The sequence below is a fragment of the Bufo bufo genome, chromosome 2, assembly GCF_905171765.1.
Source record: "Bufo bufo chromosome 2, aBufBuf1.1, whole genome shotgun sequence".
Taxonomy (NCBI): Eukaryota; Metazoa; Chordata; class Amphibia; order Anura; family Bufonidae; genus Bufo; species Bufo bufo.
This window is the reverse complement of record NC_053390.1, coordinates 244,889,156-244,906,760: the sequence shown is the minus strand read 5'-3', so window position 1 is coordinate 244,906,760 and position 17,605 is coordinate 244,889,156. Positions and strand designations below refer to the sequence as shown.

At 43.7% G+C, this 17,605-nt stretch overlaps 1 protein-coding gene across 2 annotated transcripts in view; it reads left to right on the top strand.

Annotated features, from left to right (window-relative positions):
• TANGO2 (transport and golgi organization 2 homolog) overlaps nt 1-17,605 on the top strand; it is a 263,204-nt gene that overhangs the window by 154,821 nt on the left and 90,778 nt on the right. The window lies entirely within an intron of this gene.

Here is a 17,605-nt window from a genome sequence, read left to right as displayed (position 1 = left end):
AATTCTGTTTTCATTTTCTCATTATGGCGTATTGAGTGCAGTTTGATGTTTGGACAATTGTCAGAAAAGCACTTTAAATAGAAAAAACAGTAATGTTAAGACGTAAACACAGTGACCAGGTAAATTTGTCTTTTTGCTCTTGATTAGGAACCGTTGGCTACTTTAAGATCAATGTTAAAGGGATTGTCTGGGCTTTTACTATTGATGACCTATCCTCAGTATAGGTCATCAATATCAGCCTACCTTCTCTTTTCCTGCTCACCGCTGCTGTCTATGGCAAAGACCATACACAGCATCAGTGAGAAGGGAGACGGCACATGCTCACTGCGCGCACTCTCCTCATACAGCTGATTGGCAGGGCTGCCGGGTCATCAATAGTAAAAGCCCGGTCACTAACTTTTCTAAAAACGTTTAATATCTCTTAGAGACGTCAAAAGGTTAGATTGGTAGGGTCTGAACGCTGAGAGCCCAACTGAGCCCTGGAACAAAGGGAAAGAAATATGTGCATATCACGCTTTCTATGCTGGCTGTTGAGGACAGAATTGAGACGGGCCTATAGACTTCAAAGGAGCCCATCTCATGTAGTGAGGAGAGAGAGCACTGTACTTGCTCTTCTCTCCCCTCATTCTAGGGATCGGTGATGGTCTCAGCACTCAGAACCCCAACGATCTAAACTTTTGATATGTATCTATGCCATATCAAAAGTTTTTTATAAAGTTATTTGAACGTTTAACCAATGTGTGTAAATACATGCTACATACTAATAAATTCTTTAAAGGGGCTATCCCATGAGTAATAATAAAAAAAAAAAATCAGACATCACATAGTACATGACAGTCTCTTTCTAACAAAGCTACAACCCGCCCTGTACCTCACATGGATCCAGAGATCTGCCCATTCATTGCTCTGCTAGATTTATATCAAGCTGACTGCTCAAGGGGAGTGTCTTTTCTGCTGCAGCTAAGGGGGCGTGTCTCAGCTCTCCCTATCACAACTCAGGAGGCATCTGAAGGATGAAACTGAGCATGTGCGGCCTTAGTGAAGAAAAAGCAGGTGGCGCTATACAGATGCATTTTATTGGCTATGCAAATTTTTTATTACATGCAGTTACAAAAGTATTTCGATCCAGGTGCTGGTTTGAAAACTGTAAAATATGTTTTGTGGGACAACCCCTTTAAATTCTTAGCAGTTTGGTATATTGGTGAAGCTCTCCCCCCTTGTTGAGCAAGTCTTTCCTTCCCATCCACTCTAGTCCACAAGACAGTGCTTAAAAGGGTTGTTGCCTTTTTTTGTGTGTGTGTGTGTGTGTGTGTGTGTGTGTGTGGGGGGGGGGGGGTTGCTGCAGAGAGAAGCATGCTTACCTGCTTCCCAGTGTAGGCTCTATCGCTCCATGGCCTCGACTGTTCCACTGGGCTCTCTGGATGTTCGCAGTGGTGACCTAAACCCCACTTGCGTCACATGACTATTTTTTCATGATACATGGGGAGCAGGTCACCGTTGCAGCCAGCGATTTGCTGCAGCAGTGTCAAACAGGAAGTTTACATCCAGAGAGCTCAGCAGAGCAGCTGACGGCGTGAAGCGAAAGAGCCGGGAGTCAGCACCAAGAAGCAGGTAAGTATGCTTCCCCTCACAGGTTTGCACAACAGGAAGGCTTGCCAACCCCCCCCCCCCCCCCACCCCCCAAGGTGCACAACCCCTTTAATGGAAACACAGCAATTTTAACATAGACTGCAATACCCATACATATTATATTGCTCGCATGTTCAAGTCCCCTAGGGAGACTAAAAATAACTTTCTCGCCCATATTGATTGGGGGACAGAGAGACCGTGGGTATAGCTATGTCCTCTAGGAGGCGTTGACACTAGTAAAAGTTAGTTCCTCCCCTGGCAGCTATACCCCCTCCAGCCTGGAGAGAGAGCTTCAGTTTTTTTTAGTGTGCACATTCCGTGGCTAGACTACGAGACTCACCACGCCAGGCTGAGCGTCATTCTTCCTCCTCGAGGCAGGAGTTTTTTCTCTCATCTTGGTCTGGTCGAAATTTCCGTCGAGCAGTGTTGCTACACCGTCAATACACGGTCGCTGACGGAACTCCACAGCCGGTGGTTCTCATATCGTCTCTACTTTTACCTATCCAATGTGTTGATTCCTTGGCTTGCGGTTGGACATGCCTCCTTCAGGCATTTTTTCTCGGTAGTTTATCAGCCAGCTTCTCAGTCTCACCACAAGCCTCTTCGGCTCGGGGGGCATTGGTGGACCACTTATCGTTTCCATGGAGCGCTTCCCTTTAGCAGGGGTGGATCCTGCGGTCCTGGGTTTTTGGTTTGGCCATTAGTTCCTTGCTGTGTCAGGTTCGGTGCTGTGTATCCTTTTCCAACGTCCTCTGACTCACCCGGGGCCCATAATACCTTCCTTCAGGGAATGGCACATACTGTTCCTCCATACCGTCCTCCTTTACCGCCTTGGGATCTGACCTTGGTCCTTTTAGCGCTCTGGAATTCTCTCCTTGAACGCTTGCGGAAGACGTCACTCTGACTCCTGTCCTGGAAGGTGTTTTTTTTCTTGTGGCTAGCACATCCATCAGACTGGTGTCCGGGTTGGGGCGCTCTCTTGCAGAGAACCTCCTGGTTCTGACAGGCATAAGCGGTTACCCGGCCCGTTCATTCCTTTCTCCTGACGGTGGTCTCTGATTTCCATTTCAATGAAGAAACTGTCCTTCCATCACTGTGTCCCTCCCCTTCACGCCCTAGGGAAAGGGAGTTAGATAATTTGGACGTTGTCAGGGCTCTGGCGATTTTATTTGCCAGCCTCCAGTTCCTTCCGGAGTACGGACTCTCCTTTTTTGTCATCCCGGAGGGTCCTCGCAAGGCATTGGCAGCCTCCAGGGTGGCAATTGCATGTCTGCATTTGCTTAAGCATACTGGACCCTGGGCAGGGTCCCGCCCTTCGGTGTCACGGCTCACTCCACTAGAGCGGTGGGCGCCCTTGGGCTTGGAGGATTCAAGGTTCGGCTGCACAGTTGTGCAGGGCGGCTACTGTTCTCCTTACGCACATTCACAAAATTTTGCCAGGTGCACACTTATGCATCAGCGGGCGCCGCTTTGGACGTCCCACGGTCTCTGTGTCCCCCAATGAATATGGGCGAGAAAACAAGATTTTTGTAAAACTTACCAGTAAAATCTCTTTCTCGCTCTTCATTGGGGGACACAGCACCCACCCAGTATTGTTGTTCGGCCACAGTTGTGGCTGTTGCTGGTTAGAACCTGGTTCGGTTCTTGGCATTGTTGCTGTTACACGTTTTTTCATTGGTTTACTTGCTTCCTTTACTGCTTCTCACAAACTGAAGCTCTCTCTCCAGGCTGGAGGGGGTATAGCTGCCAGGGGAGGAGCTAACAGCTTTTACTAGTGTCAACGCCTCCTTGAGGACATAGCTATACCCACGGTCTCTGTGTCCCCCAATGAAGAGCGAGAAAGAGAGTTTACTGGTAAGTTTTACAAAAATCTCTTCTTTTTTTTCTTCAAAATATAATAAGAAATTCAAAACATACTTTCCCCATTTTCCAAAAAAAATATAAAAATCTGTGTTGCTGCATCCAAAAATGTCTGTGATCTAAAATTATAACGATATTTATCCTGTACAGAAAAAAAAGTCTAAATCACCATGTTTTTGTTGCTTTGCCTCCCAAAAATATTGATCAAAATGTAATGAAAAAGTCAAACATACCGCGTAATAGATTAGTATCATTTTAAAAACTACAACTTGCCATTCAAAAGCAAAAAAACAAAACCTTACACAGCTCCTTGGATGGAAATATAAAAAAAAAAAATGTTTTAACTTTCATGGAATATGACAGTACAAAGGGATTTTTTTCTTTCTTTTTTTTTAGATTTATTAAAATGTAATAAACTACCTTAAAGAGGACCTTTTATGGGTCCAGACATTATGAAATAAGTAGCAGGTTATGTAGGGCATAGTTCATAGATGTTAGATCGCTTTCTATTTTTTCTGGTCGCTGCTCTGTTCGCCCGCTGTACCCCTTTTCACTTCTCCCGCCTGGTATGCTAATGAATTGCATCGGTATAGGGAGGAGGAGACTGCCCTGTTTCTCAATGGGCGTCTCCTCCGTGGCTGTAGCGCGGTCCAATCACAGCGGAGAACGTCACAGCCAAGGAGAAGGTGAGCTTTTTTTTCTCTCTGGCTGTGACGCTCTCCGCTGTGATTGGACAGCGCTACAGCCAGGGAGAAGGAGACTCCCATTGAGAAACAGGGCAGTCTCCTCCTCCATGTACCGATGCTGTTCATTAGCATACCAGGTGGGAGAGGTGAACAGGGGCACAGCGGGCAAACGGAGTGGCACCCAGAAAAAATAGTAAGCGACCTTACATCCATGGACTAACTTTGCACGCAACAATTGATACTTTAGTTCCTGGATCGATCTGATACCGGGATTTGCTATTTTCTGATACTAGGCCGCGCTACTGCGCAGCTTAGTATCTGTTAGAGAACATGCCACGCGCCGCACTCGGCACGCACCATGTTCTCATCAGCCGACACAGTGGAGAAGGAAGCAGTTCCTCCCTCCCACTGTGACGCAGCTTCTGCCACCAATGAGAATATAATACTGAGGAAGAAGGGAGGGACTGTGGCCACTGCGCCACCAATGAATATAATTAACCCCTTAATACAAATGTGAGCGGCGGGTGCCGGCCGTATCACACAGCCGGCACCCGACCTCAATGACAGGGTGCTGCGATCCGCCGAACTGAAACTTTCAAAAATTTTGTTGTTATAGGCAAATTCTGTTTTCTCTCTGTGACATGAATTGAATTGAAATGCTTTCAGTGGCTACAGACAAGAGTGTGACGTAACTTCATATTCACAATGTGCAGAGATGCTAGATGATTGACTTGTCTTTTTGTTAGCAAAGGAGCTAGCTGTAGGAGAAGATTCCTGAAAATCAAATTAGTCATGCTGGGTATACATGGGGGCTATTATCGGGCTGATTATCTTGAGCGAACATTAGTATGAACGCACATTCACTATAATCGGCCCATGTAAAGGTGCCACAGATCACCCTATGAATGTTCGTTTATCAGGTGAAATAGTTTATGCGGACACCTAAATAATTGTTTCTGGGCAGCAGATGGTACAGTGTAAACCGCAATCTGCTGCCCTGTAACAATAATTCTGTACGTAGCCATTGCCCATCTTCATACAGTGGGGATAATTGCTGCATGTTCCTTTACTGATAATTGCCTGCTCAGTTGGTGTGTGTAAATGTGCCTTTAGCTTTCTCATGCAAATAATCTAGGGATGTTTCCTGCAAATTGACTTGAGCCACTGTGACTGTAAGAAATCCTTCAATTGGTCATGCATTTGTACTGTTTGTACATGCTTTTTTATGTAAAAGGGGCCTTATTCTAAAATCAGACATGGAAACAGCAACTAATTTAAAGAGAGTTTGTCACCAGGAAATTCACTGTTACACCAGGCATAATGCCTTGTAGGGCTAGCTCAGCTGAATGTAATGGTTGCTTCTTTCCTTTAAATTAATATGCAAATGAGCACTGAAGTCCATCAAGGGTGTGCCGAAGCCACTCTGTGCAACCTTTTTTCCTCTTGCTTCCTATGCCAACCCTTCCCTCTACTTCTTGATTTACAAGGCAAGGCAAGATCACTATGCAGAACCTGGTTCAGGCCAATCAAGAAGGAGAGGGAGGGGCTGACAAAGGATGCAGGAGGCACAAGGGTGCACAGAGTGGCTTGAGTCCGTCCTTGGTGCACTTAAAGGGGTTGTGCGAAAGTGGAAAAAAAAATTTCAAGAAGCTGGGCACAGTGCAAAAACAAAACAGAAAAAAACTAGCCTGTTCAAAGTGTTCTAACTCCAGTGCCATGCTTGTGTCCTCATCGATATGGAATTGTGACATCCCATCATGCATGTTACCATTGCTGGTTAGTGGCCTCAGCAGTTACGTGTCCGGAATGGGTGGCATGTGTTAGCAGTGGGTGTCAAGGTCAGTGATTGGCCCACAACGGTGACATTCATATTGACGAGACGTCACCCTTCTAGTTCAGCGGGAACCAGAGGCGTTGGAGATATGAGCTCAGCACTGGACGTGGAATACTTTGAACAGGTGTGTGTGTTTTAACTTCAGTTTTCATGCTAAAAACAACAGAGGGAAGATTTCAGAAAATTAAGTGTTTTTTTTCTTGATGATGGACATGTAGTACAAAAATATATTTTTTCATTATATTAATGGTAATTTTTTTAATTGCTTGTCTGATTTAGCATTTTCTGGGACCCTGCCCCTGGCAACTACTTCTATAAAACTGTAAGACACACTGGATTATTTAGACAACAGAAAATAAGGAATAAACTCTTTTGGACTGATTTCAGACTTTCAAAGTGGCCTACAGTAGGGAAGGGGTTAATACTGCACATTAGTTAGTCTCCGGTAGCAGAGGTGTTAAAGCCAACTTTTCTATTGGTCTAGGGTAGTGGAAGGATTAATGACGCCAACTCTGGTGATCTAAGGTAGTGGATGAGGTTTGCTTTTCTGGTGGTCTAGGTTAGTCGAGGAGTTAAAGCATACTTCTTTGGTGGTCTAAGGATATGGAGGAGGTAATGGCAGGTTCTTTAGTGGCTTAGAGTTGCAGAGGGGTTTAAAGGCCCCTTTCCTTTGTATTTATTAATTTAGTTAAAACTGCTGAATGGTTCTGACCCATGTTGTGTTCACCTCTAGTTTTTGCCAAATGTCATGAAAACTCCCAGCTCAAAAAGTAAACATATCCATAGAATCCCATGCATCAAGCATCTGCCAAAAGAGTGGTCTTTTGGAATAAGCTGGGCCATTATATGCTGGCATACTTTTTTATTTATTTATTTTTTAGCTGTGGTCTAGTAGGTTTTTATATACAGAATATATATTTTTTTCAGTGGCTGACATATGCCCTTTTAAGCTTATTTATATACAGTGGCATATTTGCATATACAGTGGCATATGTCAAGTACTTTCATCAGAAGTGTTGAGGAATACTCCTTAGTGTACTTTCACACTCGCATTTTGGCTTTCTATTTGTGAGATCCGTTCAGGGCTCTCACAAGTGGTCCAAAGTTTGCATTCTAATGCATTCTGAATGGAAAAGGATCTGCTCAGAATGCATCACTTCAGTCTCCATTCCGCTTTGGAGACGGGTTTTGGTGTCCGTCTGATGAAACTGAACCAAACGGATCCATTTTCACTGACACAATCTGGCACAATAGAAAACGGATCCGTCCCCCATTGACTTTCAATGGTGTTCAAGACGGAACAGTCTTGGCTATGTTAAAGATAATACAAATGAATCCGTTCTGAACGGATGCAGACGGCCGTATTATCTGAACGGATCCGTCCGTGACGGATCCGCACAAAACGTGAGTGTGTAAGTAGCCTAATGTATGCCTCTGAAGGAAGCAAAAATGAGATGAGATGTGACAGTAGTCAATCTGAAAGATCATAACTGTCAAGTTCCCTTTGCTGTTATCTTAGTTATTGTGGCACCTCTAAGAATTACTTTAGAAAATGTATCCATGTTATTTACAACTATTATTGTTGTAATACCTGCTAGGTGTATTTTTATGGTATGGTCACATTGGCAGAAATGGACTGTTGCAAAAAAATTTTTTTTATTTTTATTAAATTATTTGTGATGACATTGTTGCAGCCATCATAGTGAGTCTTCTGCTGCTGCAATGCAAAGGCTGAAAGCTACGGGTAAAACCTGCAGCATAAGTTTACATACTGCAGTTTGAAAACAGACAGCACAGTCTGCTGTACCTTTTGAAAAAAAAACATACTTGCTTACTCCCTGCTGCTCTGAATCGGCTGCTTGGGTCCCTGTCTGTCAAAGGTAGTCTGCCTGTCTGTGACCTTTTAACCTTTTGGACGGACAGGGACTCATGTGCTGCGGCAGCCAATAACTGGCCTTAGGGGTGATGTGTCCCTGCTAGGAACATGTCACCTTTGAACCCAGTTATTGGCTGCAGCGGCGCACATGACCCTGTCTGTCTAGAATGCAAATTAAAACTAGGTAATAGAATGGAGCATCGGGGAGCAGGTGGGTATGTTTTTCTTTTTGTTTTCTTTTTTCAAAAGGTACAGCTGGCGGCTTTAAATATAAAAAGTAAAAAAAAACTTTGAAGGCTCGTCTTGGTGACAGGTACTATAGGACATCTTTAGAGGTCTTGTGGAGTCAGTGCCTCAACAGGTCCCAGCTGTTTTGTTTGCAAGAGGGGGACATACACAAAATATCAGGAAGGTGTTTTTATGGATAATTTATGTATAGTAAAAACAAAACATAAATGCATCATGCAGATCCTGAAATATTTGCATGCATTTTCTACCATTTATGCTATGTTCACTTATGCCTACTTATGTTGTACATACTTCTGACCTGTTTTATGGGAAAATAGACCTCTGTTCTAAAGATAGGTGTGCGTCCCAGGGGTGGGTGCATTTCCTCGCGATAGGTCACCAAAGTATGAGATGGGCCAACCCCTTTAATAAATTAGCCTAATTGTTAGAGTTAAAGGGGCTGTCTGGCCTAGGAGCAGACAACCCCTATGGTCCTAATGTGCCTCATAAAAAAAATAAAAACACACTCGCCTGACTACTGATTCCTGGCCTGTAGCACCAGAAAGTGGCTTGGTCCTGTGACCACTGTGCTCCATTCCTGGGCACTTCCGGTGCCCACAGGACCAGAAAGTGGTTTGTTCCTGTGACCTTTATGGCCAATCAGAGTTGTTTGAACGATACATCATAACAGTAAAATGATTGGCTGCAGCGGTCACAGGACCAAGCCACTTCCTGGTGCTACGGGCCAGGAATGGAGCAGTGGTGTGGGAATGCAGACATGTTTTTTTTTTTTTTTTTATTGGGAAAATGTTAGGACCAAAGGGGCTGTCTGCTCCTAGACCAGACAACCCTTTTTAAAGACAGGCAGAAACCTAGAAGGAAAAGAGCTATAATGGAAAATATTTTTGGTTTCAACTCCATGTCCCTGCATAATTGGCAATCTGTATTCTGGGACATGCATTGCGCTTACATTCATCTCAGAGTTCAGTACTGTTTGATTAGCTGATTTCCCTGCCCAGAGCTGTGAAAAAGTATGAGGGCTGTCATCTTTACTGTCATATTTCGTTCTTTTTACTTATATCACTTAATTATTGTCAGTGGAAGACCATTAAATAGCAGGGTTCATGGCAGCCACAGACTCTTTAGCAGATCCCTGCATCCCAAAAGAGCTTCTTGTTTTAGGCAGAAGGCAAGACCTTACAGACATTTTCTGAATGGCTTATGGGTTACTTAAAAATGGCAAGTCTTCAATTGATAGCTACACGGTGACCACATGAAGTTGCCTACAATTTGCATGACTTAAGGCCCCTTTACACTGATAGCTTTAACAGACAATTTGTTAGAGAAGAAGACTGCTGCTTTTACATGCAGCGATCTCCTCCACAGTATGGGGAGAAGTGATTGCTAATGCTATCCCTCGTCCCCATACAGAATTGTTATTTGCCCTCAGCAGAGCATGTTTCAATGGCATAATTTCGGTACCCACACAAACAATCATATTACCCGATGTTGCTCATTCATCGAGTAATTGCCGGAACCTTTACACCGGCAGATGATCGCTACCAAGTGTTCTTACCAACGCTTGTTGGCGATTATCTGGCTGATGCTCAGCCATTATACAAGTTATCTTTTGGTGACACCCATAGGTAATGGTGCAGGCACAGCTCCAGTGTGGATGCCATTCCTGCGACATACATGTAAATGAACCAGCCTAGTATGGAAAGAGGTTAAAGGTCATCCAATTTTGCATAAGCAGCAAATGGCTTGCACATTACAGTGTTTTTAAAACCTGTTTTTATTAAAACTGTCCATACCAACTTTTTCCAGAAATAAAACTTCTAAACTGGCCACTGACATCTGCATCTGACATCTGCATCAGCAACATCTGAAACCTTGCGCCTCAATATTACATTCTGTGTTAACTCCTCTCTCCTGACATGTGCATTGATCTGTTGAAGCTGAGGTGGAGGCACAGTGGCCCAGATTTACTAGACGGCTGTCCAGACCTGCACCAGATTTATCACAAGGGCTCAGGCTGGAGGATAAATCTGATGGAGGGATAAACACTTTTCTCTGACCCTGTACCAACTATTGGTGTTACGACCTTGTGTTAAGGTCGTGGCTTCATTTAGTTGCCTGCGGCAACGTTTAATGGTGTTTTCCCTGCTTTAGTGTGCACGGGGTTAAACTTGTTGGAGTGTGGTGGGTGTGACCTCAGGCCTCCTTATATGTTGGTGTGGTGAAGGTCAGTTTGGTTTGCTTGTTGTCAGTCTGTGTTGGAGCTCTGCTCCCTGGCTGAATGTGTCATGCTGTGTGAGCCACCCTTAGTTGTCATTGTTATTATTTGTGTCTGTTTCCTCTACCCTTCCTCTCTGGTTTTGTTGTACGTCTAGTGTGGTGTGCTATGTCTGGTATTTGTGGTGTTGTTACCAGCATGGAGGCTTGACGTGTGACTTTTGGTGTGTGTATGTTGCACTGGAGGGGTTTAAGCAATATGCAAGACTGTGTGCTTCCCAGCCTGGAACCTCCATGCTTCTTGTAGCCGCAGGGAGGTCCGGGTTGTCGTTGGTGCCGTCCTTCCATCTCGGCTGCGGCAGGTAAGAGTTGATGGCATTTGTGGTGTTGCTGTGCTATTTACCTGCCGTACTGTTTATAGTCTTGCACCCTGCCAGCTACTGGGCCTCTGGAGACGCCTGTCATCCGTGTCCTGGATGAACAGGTGTTCTCTGCCCTGTCACCAGCTGTGGGGCAATGCAGGGATACTTCGACTTCTAGGCACGTGGGTTTGAAGGGGGCTCATACAGCTAGGAGACTAGGGCCTGTTGAGGGAAGTTTTAGGAGCTCCCTTTTCCCTGCATTGCAGCCTGGTAGCAAAGGACATTGCGCGATGGGGGGGATTCCCCCACTCCCTGTCTTGACAATTGGTTGGCGCATCTTGGGTATGCTCCTTACCAGCAAAGCTACGCCTCTTTCCACTAAGCTCTACTCCTTTGCTGAGCATGTCAGAAAAAGTGTAGAAACTCCAGATGCGCCAATTTGCACCACTTTTTAGACAAAATTTTTTGCACAGACACAATAGTAAATCTGGGCCGGTGTGTAATACGGAGGCACGGAATATCACACGTGGCCAGCGCTGAGGTAGGATGTCAATCACAGCAAGGTGGGCGGTTTTGATACGCTGACTCCATGATTTGGCGAATCCAGACACACACCCCAGTGACTCCAGGTCAGGCCCAATTTATAGGTTTTATTTCTGGAAAACAGTTTGATTGACCATTTTAATAAAAATAGGTTTTGAAACACTGTATTGTGCCCACCAGCAACATGCCATTTGCTGCATATGCAAACATGTGATGACAGGTTCTTTTTAAGAGAAGAACTGCTGCTCCTGGGTGTCATTGGGCATTTTCTATAGTTAGTGTTTCTTAAAAATGGCAAAAAAATAAAAAATTGTATATGTTAGCCCAAGGAGTAGTTTTTATTTAAATGACTATATTTAATAGTTTTGGGCTTTTTTCCATGTTACGTGTTGTAATTGAGTAGGCAATCTATAAAAAAAAAAAAAAAATAGAAAGAATCAATGATAAATGATTGGAAAACTGCAACTTGTCAGCTCAGTAGGACTTCTCTGTGATAAATTTCATAGATGTGACGATACCACTCGTGCTCTTACATAAAAGCATCTGATCTGCTGTTAATAAGTACTGATCTCCAGATGAAATGTCGTGCTAGAAATGACAGGCGCTGTAACTGAGACATCCTACCTGGGGAGAAGAGGAATGGCAGGTCCGTCAGATACAGATGTTAAGAGCTGCTGTCCTGCAGGCTGGAAGCTGCTTCCCTTCTTTGTGTTCTGCAAGGACTCAGGGGGATTCTAGGATGGCATCGCTCAGTCAGAGGAGCCAGTAGCAGATGGTGAGCATTTCTACTTTTACATCCTGAACAACTTGGCACCATAGGAACGACAGGCCCATAGCATTAGTGCTGCTTGTTTGTGGTCGTTTACAGTAATGACTTGATAATGGACACTAATGTTATAAAGGGCGTCTAAAACAGAAAATAAATCTGTTCAAGTGAATACTTTGCTTCACACACTGAATATTATTTATTCTTATCAGAAGACAGAGGTTTTCTACAATAGCTTAAAGAGACAGCATCACTCGTTTTATCTAAAACATTCATCATTCATTTAATTGAATTAAGCGTTTTATTTCCAGTTGGTGTGCGTTTCACTTATTGGGCTTAGATCTACGTTAAAATTCTGTCCGTCAGGACTAATTGCCTTGTTCAGTGACTTGTTTTATGTTAATGACAACATTTTCCTAGGATAAATTATTCAGAACATTTTACTGAGGCCACAAAGTGTTGCTACTTAGGGAAAAACAACCTAGAAATATAACCTGATATAGTTTACATAATATATTATACAAAACACAGATAAAAACGCTTCTATTAGCAATGGAGCATACCAGCTGAAGAATGGTTACTGAAGTATCTATCAAATAGTTCTTAGGTTAGTAATTGATGAAGGAAGATTCTCGTCATTCGGAAGGTTTACCCTGCCCTGTGATGATGATGAGATGACTACTGTCCCTGGCCCCAATTAAGGTATAAATAAGTCCTAAAGGGAATCTTACCCAACAAACCCCTTTAATACAAGGCCATAGGCATGTATTGTATGCTAAATATGGCCCTTCTGGACGGACTGCGTCCATATGGTCACAACAGTGACTCAGATTTAGCTGCAGCTGTGACTGCGTGCAGGGTTGCCAACCAGAATATTTTTTCTGGACAACTTATCCAAAAAAACGGACAGCTAAATTTTTTTACAGTGAAACTGGAAAACTATATGAATTATGAAGATTCTAAGTAATACAGGTCTGTAGCTCAATATACTGATAAGAACTCATTACCAGCTGTAAAATGATGATAATTACCACCAAAATAATCTAGTGAAGTACCACCAGCCCCAAAAAAAAAAGTCATGGACACATCTATTTTCACGGACACAGGAAAGAAGGTCCAGAAATTTCTGGGTGGTTGGCAATTCTGACTGTGTGAAACCCCTCAGACTGTAATTGGCATATAATGTGTGTTTTTAGTGACGTCTGAACTGCCTTTCAGGGCAACCTTGTTGGGGTGTGGTATCCTTGAGCATCACAGAGACGCTTTTGATAACAATAAATTTTCACCTTATTGTTTCATTACTAAACATCATGATTCATATACGTGTATGTGCTGCAATATCCAGTTTTACCTTTTATTAATGATTTGTTTTTATAATATTAGTTATAACGCAGTTCTTAGCGAGGGTCACACTAAGGGAAGGGAATAAAACGGGACACCATGAATCTTCAGCGTAGCTTTTCCACTGTCTTGGGATAGTAAATTGCAGATGCCTTGATCATTTATATTTGATAGAAATCCTCTATTTAATTTAAATGAATCATATCTGCTTTTTTAATCTGCTAGATTAGTGATAAATCCATTCCTGCAACTAATAACTGTGTAATTCACCCTAGACACAAAGCAGAGGCTGATTAGTAGCTTTCAGAGCTTTGATCAATGCTTAGGGAGAGCACTCAGATATTAAAATGATAATTTTAGATTAAAAACAAATCAAAGAGTGTGACAAATAATGTGTCGTATTCTGAGGTCTGCAGAATTTCAGCTCTTTGTATTTCAATTTGTTGCAGTGTTTTAACCAATATAGAGAAGACGCAAAGTAATAAACGGAGTATAAAACCTGAACTGCATTCACATAATATAGCATGCCACATTTATCAGAATAGGGAACATCCTGACACACTGATGACTACATGTTGCCTTGCCTCTATTATGCCTGCCTTGGGTAAGTCTGACTTTTGAGAGAGTCTGTTATCTTTTTACTAATATAACGAACAGTAACCGTAATCAGAACATTGGATAAGCATAGTTAAAGGGCATCTGTCAGCAGATTTGTACCTATGAAACTGGCTGACCCGTTAAATGAGCACTTGGCAGCTGAAAACATCTGTGTTGGTCCCATGGTCATATATGTCCCCATTGCTGAGAAAAAAATGATGCTTTGCTATATGCAAATGAGCTGCCATTATAAATGGAGGCTCTGCTTTCTCTGCAAGTGCCCTGCCCTCTGCCCTTTGATTGACATGGCCAGGTTCCTGGCTCTATCAATCAAAATGGAGAGAGTGTGGCAATTGCAGAGAAAGCAGAGCCTGTAGATGTAACAGCAGCATCTCTGTTGCTCCTAGAGGCTCATTTGAATATATAAAAAGTTCATTTTTCTCAGCATTGCGGGCCCATATGAACATGGGACCAACACAGATGCCTTCAGCTGCCAAGTGCACATGCAACACGCAGACCATGCTGATGTTAAACAGTTTCAACTTGGATGGATTTTTTGCGACTGTCACGGTTGCAGCGCAACACCATTGACTATTATAAAGAATTATTATAAAGAATGTCGTGTGATACGTCGCCGTGTAACCCTATCCTTAAAGACTGAAAAAAACGGGGATGTGCAAGCCGCCTGGCCTTACACGTCACTTGAGGGTTTTTTGCCCCATTAATCAGAAAAAAGCTAACCAGTACTTACAGCAGTGTCTCCTCTCTGCTGACCACAGAAGGGTTCCCTTACGTTTTCCTCAGCAGGCAGTCAAAAAGTTACTGCAGCTGCCTGTTGCATTAGCACTGTGTACCTCTCCGGCTTCACTTTGTATCATGTCAGAAAGCCTAGATGTGCACCCTGCCAGCAGGTGAGGTCTGTGCCCGATTCTGCAGGATCAATAGGACAGATAAAGCAGGATACTTTTACTACTAGAATTCGGCTCCATGCATTCAGCACTGGATGGAAGCACCTCCTCACCAATTGCATGAAGTGCCAGTCTGGAGCTTGTCTAGCCCTGATTTTAGGTAGTACATTTTTGTCACTGGATATTTCTCATGCAGCTGATATATAACCGAAGACATGAGGCCGAATTTACTGTACAACAAATTTTGGAAAGTGAAGAAAACTTCAGTCACTTACTGCCTTGTTAGTAATATTGCTAAAAGCTGTAAAGTAAATCTAAAAGGATTTTAAGAGGACCTTTCACCGGATTTTATTAATTGAGAGAAGTACCTGTACTTGCCGCTGATGCTGCCACCTTGCCTGTTTTGTTAAAATAACGTTCCTACGCCGCGCTGTGCCCCCCGGTATTTTCTCTGCTCAGTATGCTAATACTGAGCATCAGAGCAATGGGGAGGAGACGCAGTCTTTCTCCGTGGGCGTCTCCTTCTCCCCTGGATGTAGCGCTGTCCAATCACAGCGCAGAGCGTCACAGCCAGGGAGAAAAAACATTTACTGCAGGTGTGAACTAGCTGTTAAACATTTTCTAAATCTACTTTGCAGTTATTAAAAACTGTGGCTCTTCTAGACCTATAAATATCAATAGTGAAATGTGTCACTAACCCCTAGCTCCATTTTTGTATGCCAAGCAATCTCATTATGTGTATCCGATTTGAGCTGTAGCCGTTTTGTAGTATTTGTTTCTGTTTTTCAGGAACCTGTGTAAATTGATTTGCAGTCAGTCTGCCAACAGCTCATAAAGCACAAACGAACACGCAGAATCTCTTGGCAAAAGGGAGATGTTGTTTAGGCCATTTAAAAGCTTGTAATGAATTCTGCCACTCATTCACTGCAATGCTAACCGGGTTACTACTTTGTCATAAAATGCCGTGCAATAAAATAGTCACAGCACTGAGGATTTTCTTCTTTTTCACCTATTTATTTATATTTTTATATATATATATATATATTATATATATTTTTTTTTTACTCGAGATGATTTGTGTTAGGTGTGCTAGTTCAAGATTTATTAGTGATACACAAGTCACATAAACATCAACTGAGTCAGCAAAGAGTGGACTTATAGCCTACAGGGTATCAGATCCTACCATAATTCATGTACTACAATTTGGCAATACGTGTTGTATTGTATTAAGTATTTTAGATTTATAAAGGTATTGAAGTCATAGCATTTCCATTGCTGTATTAACCACCTCCCGTCCGCCCATAGACTAAAAACGTCCGGGAGGTGGTTCTATATTTCTGAATGGACGTTCCTGAACATCCATTCAGAAACTGCAGCTGCACGCTAATCGTGCAGCTGCAGATCGGGTTGCCCGCTGTCAGTGACAGCAGGGCAACCCTTAGAGAAGGCAGGGACAATGCCCAGGTGTCCCTGCCTTCTAGATCGCTGTATACACAGCGCTCACCTAGGGGTGGGCGATATTGGCGATATGATATGTGCCACGATATGGATTTTGTGTATATCGCCGCCCTGCGATATGACCACGGAGCGGTAGTGAATGACTGCGCAGAAGCTTCTGGCTCACCGCTCCTTGGCCTCCCGACTCCGCACCGCGCTGTACTGGCCAGGGCCGGCGTGCACACAGCGTCAGCCCGCTTTGCTGACGCTGTATGACGTCAGTCAGGTCCCGCCCAGTGCTTGAAGAAGACACCACATCTGCGGACTCCATTAGCCGGCCGCTGCCGAGTACCCTGCAGGAAAGGTAAGTATAATAACAGCAACTCTTGTGGGGGGACGGGGACTCTTGCTGGAGGATTGGGGTTGGGGGAGGGGGGAGTGGATAAGGAAAGGATTATTTTGCAAAGGATGGCACTGAGACCGGCTGCTCTGTCTGAATATATAGCAGGGGGGACACATGGAGTCTGATGATGGCAAATGCTGGGGGACACATGTCTGATGATGGCAAATGGTATGGGGTGCTGATCTGATGGCTCTGGCTCACTGCTGGGGGACACATGTCTTATGATGGCAAATGCCACATGGGGCTGATCTGATGGCACTGACTCACTGCTGGGGGACACATGTCTTATGATGGCAAATGCCACATGGGGCTGATCTGATGGCTCTGGCTCACTGCTGGGGGACAAATGTCTTATGATGGCAAATGCCACATGGGGCTGATCTGATGGCACTGGCTCACTGCTGGGGGACACATGTCTTATTCAGACATGTGTCCCCCAGTGAGCCAGTGCCATCAGATCAGCGCCCCATGGCATTTGCAATCATCAGACATGTGTCCCCCAGCAGTGAGCCAGTGCCATCAGATCAGCGCCCCATGGCATTTGCCATCATCAGATAGTCTGATAGATGATGGCAAATGCCATGGGGCTGATGGCACTGGCTCTGGGGGAAATGTCTGATGATGGCAGCGGCATCCATGGGGTTAATAGAGGGAGGGGGCTCCCTCTCTCTGCAAAGGTGTCTCCGGTGTTGCCACCTACAGGGAATATGGTAGTATTATACTTTGCAATGCAAGAGCATTGCAAAGTATAGTACAGCCATCAGCCCCACTGGATCTTCAAGATCCAAGAGGGACTTGATAAAAAAAAGTGAAAATAATAAAAGTCTAAATAAATAAGTAAATAAAAATGTAAATTAAAAAAATAAATTGCCTTTTCCTATAAAAAAAAAAATGAAACAA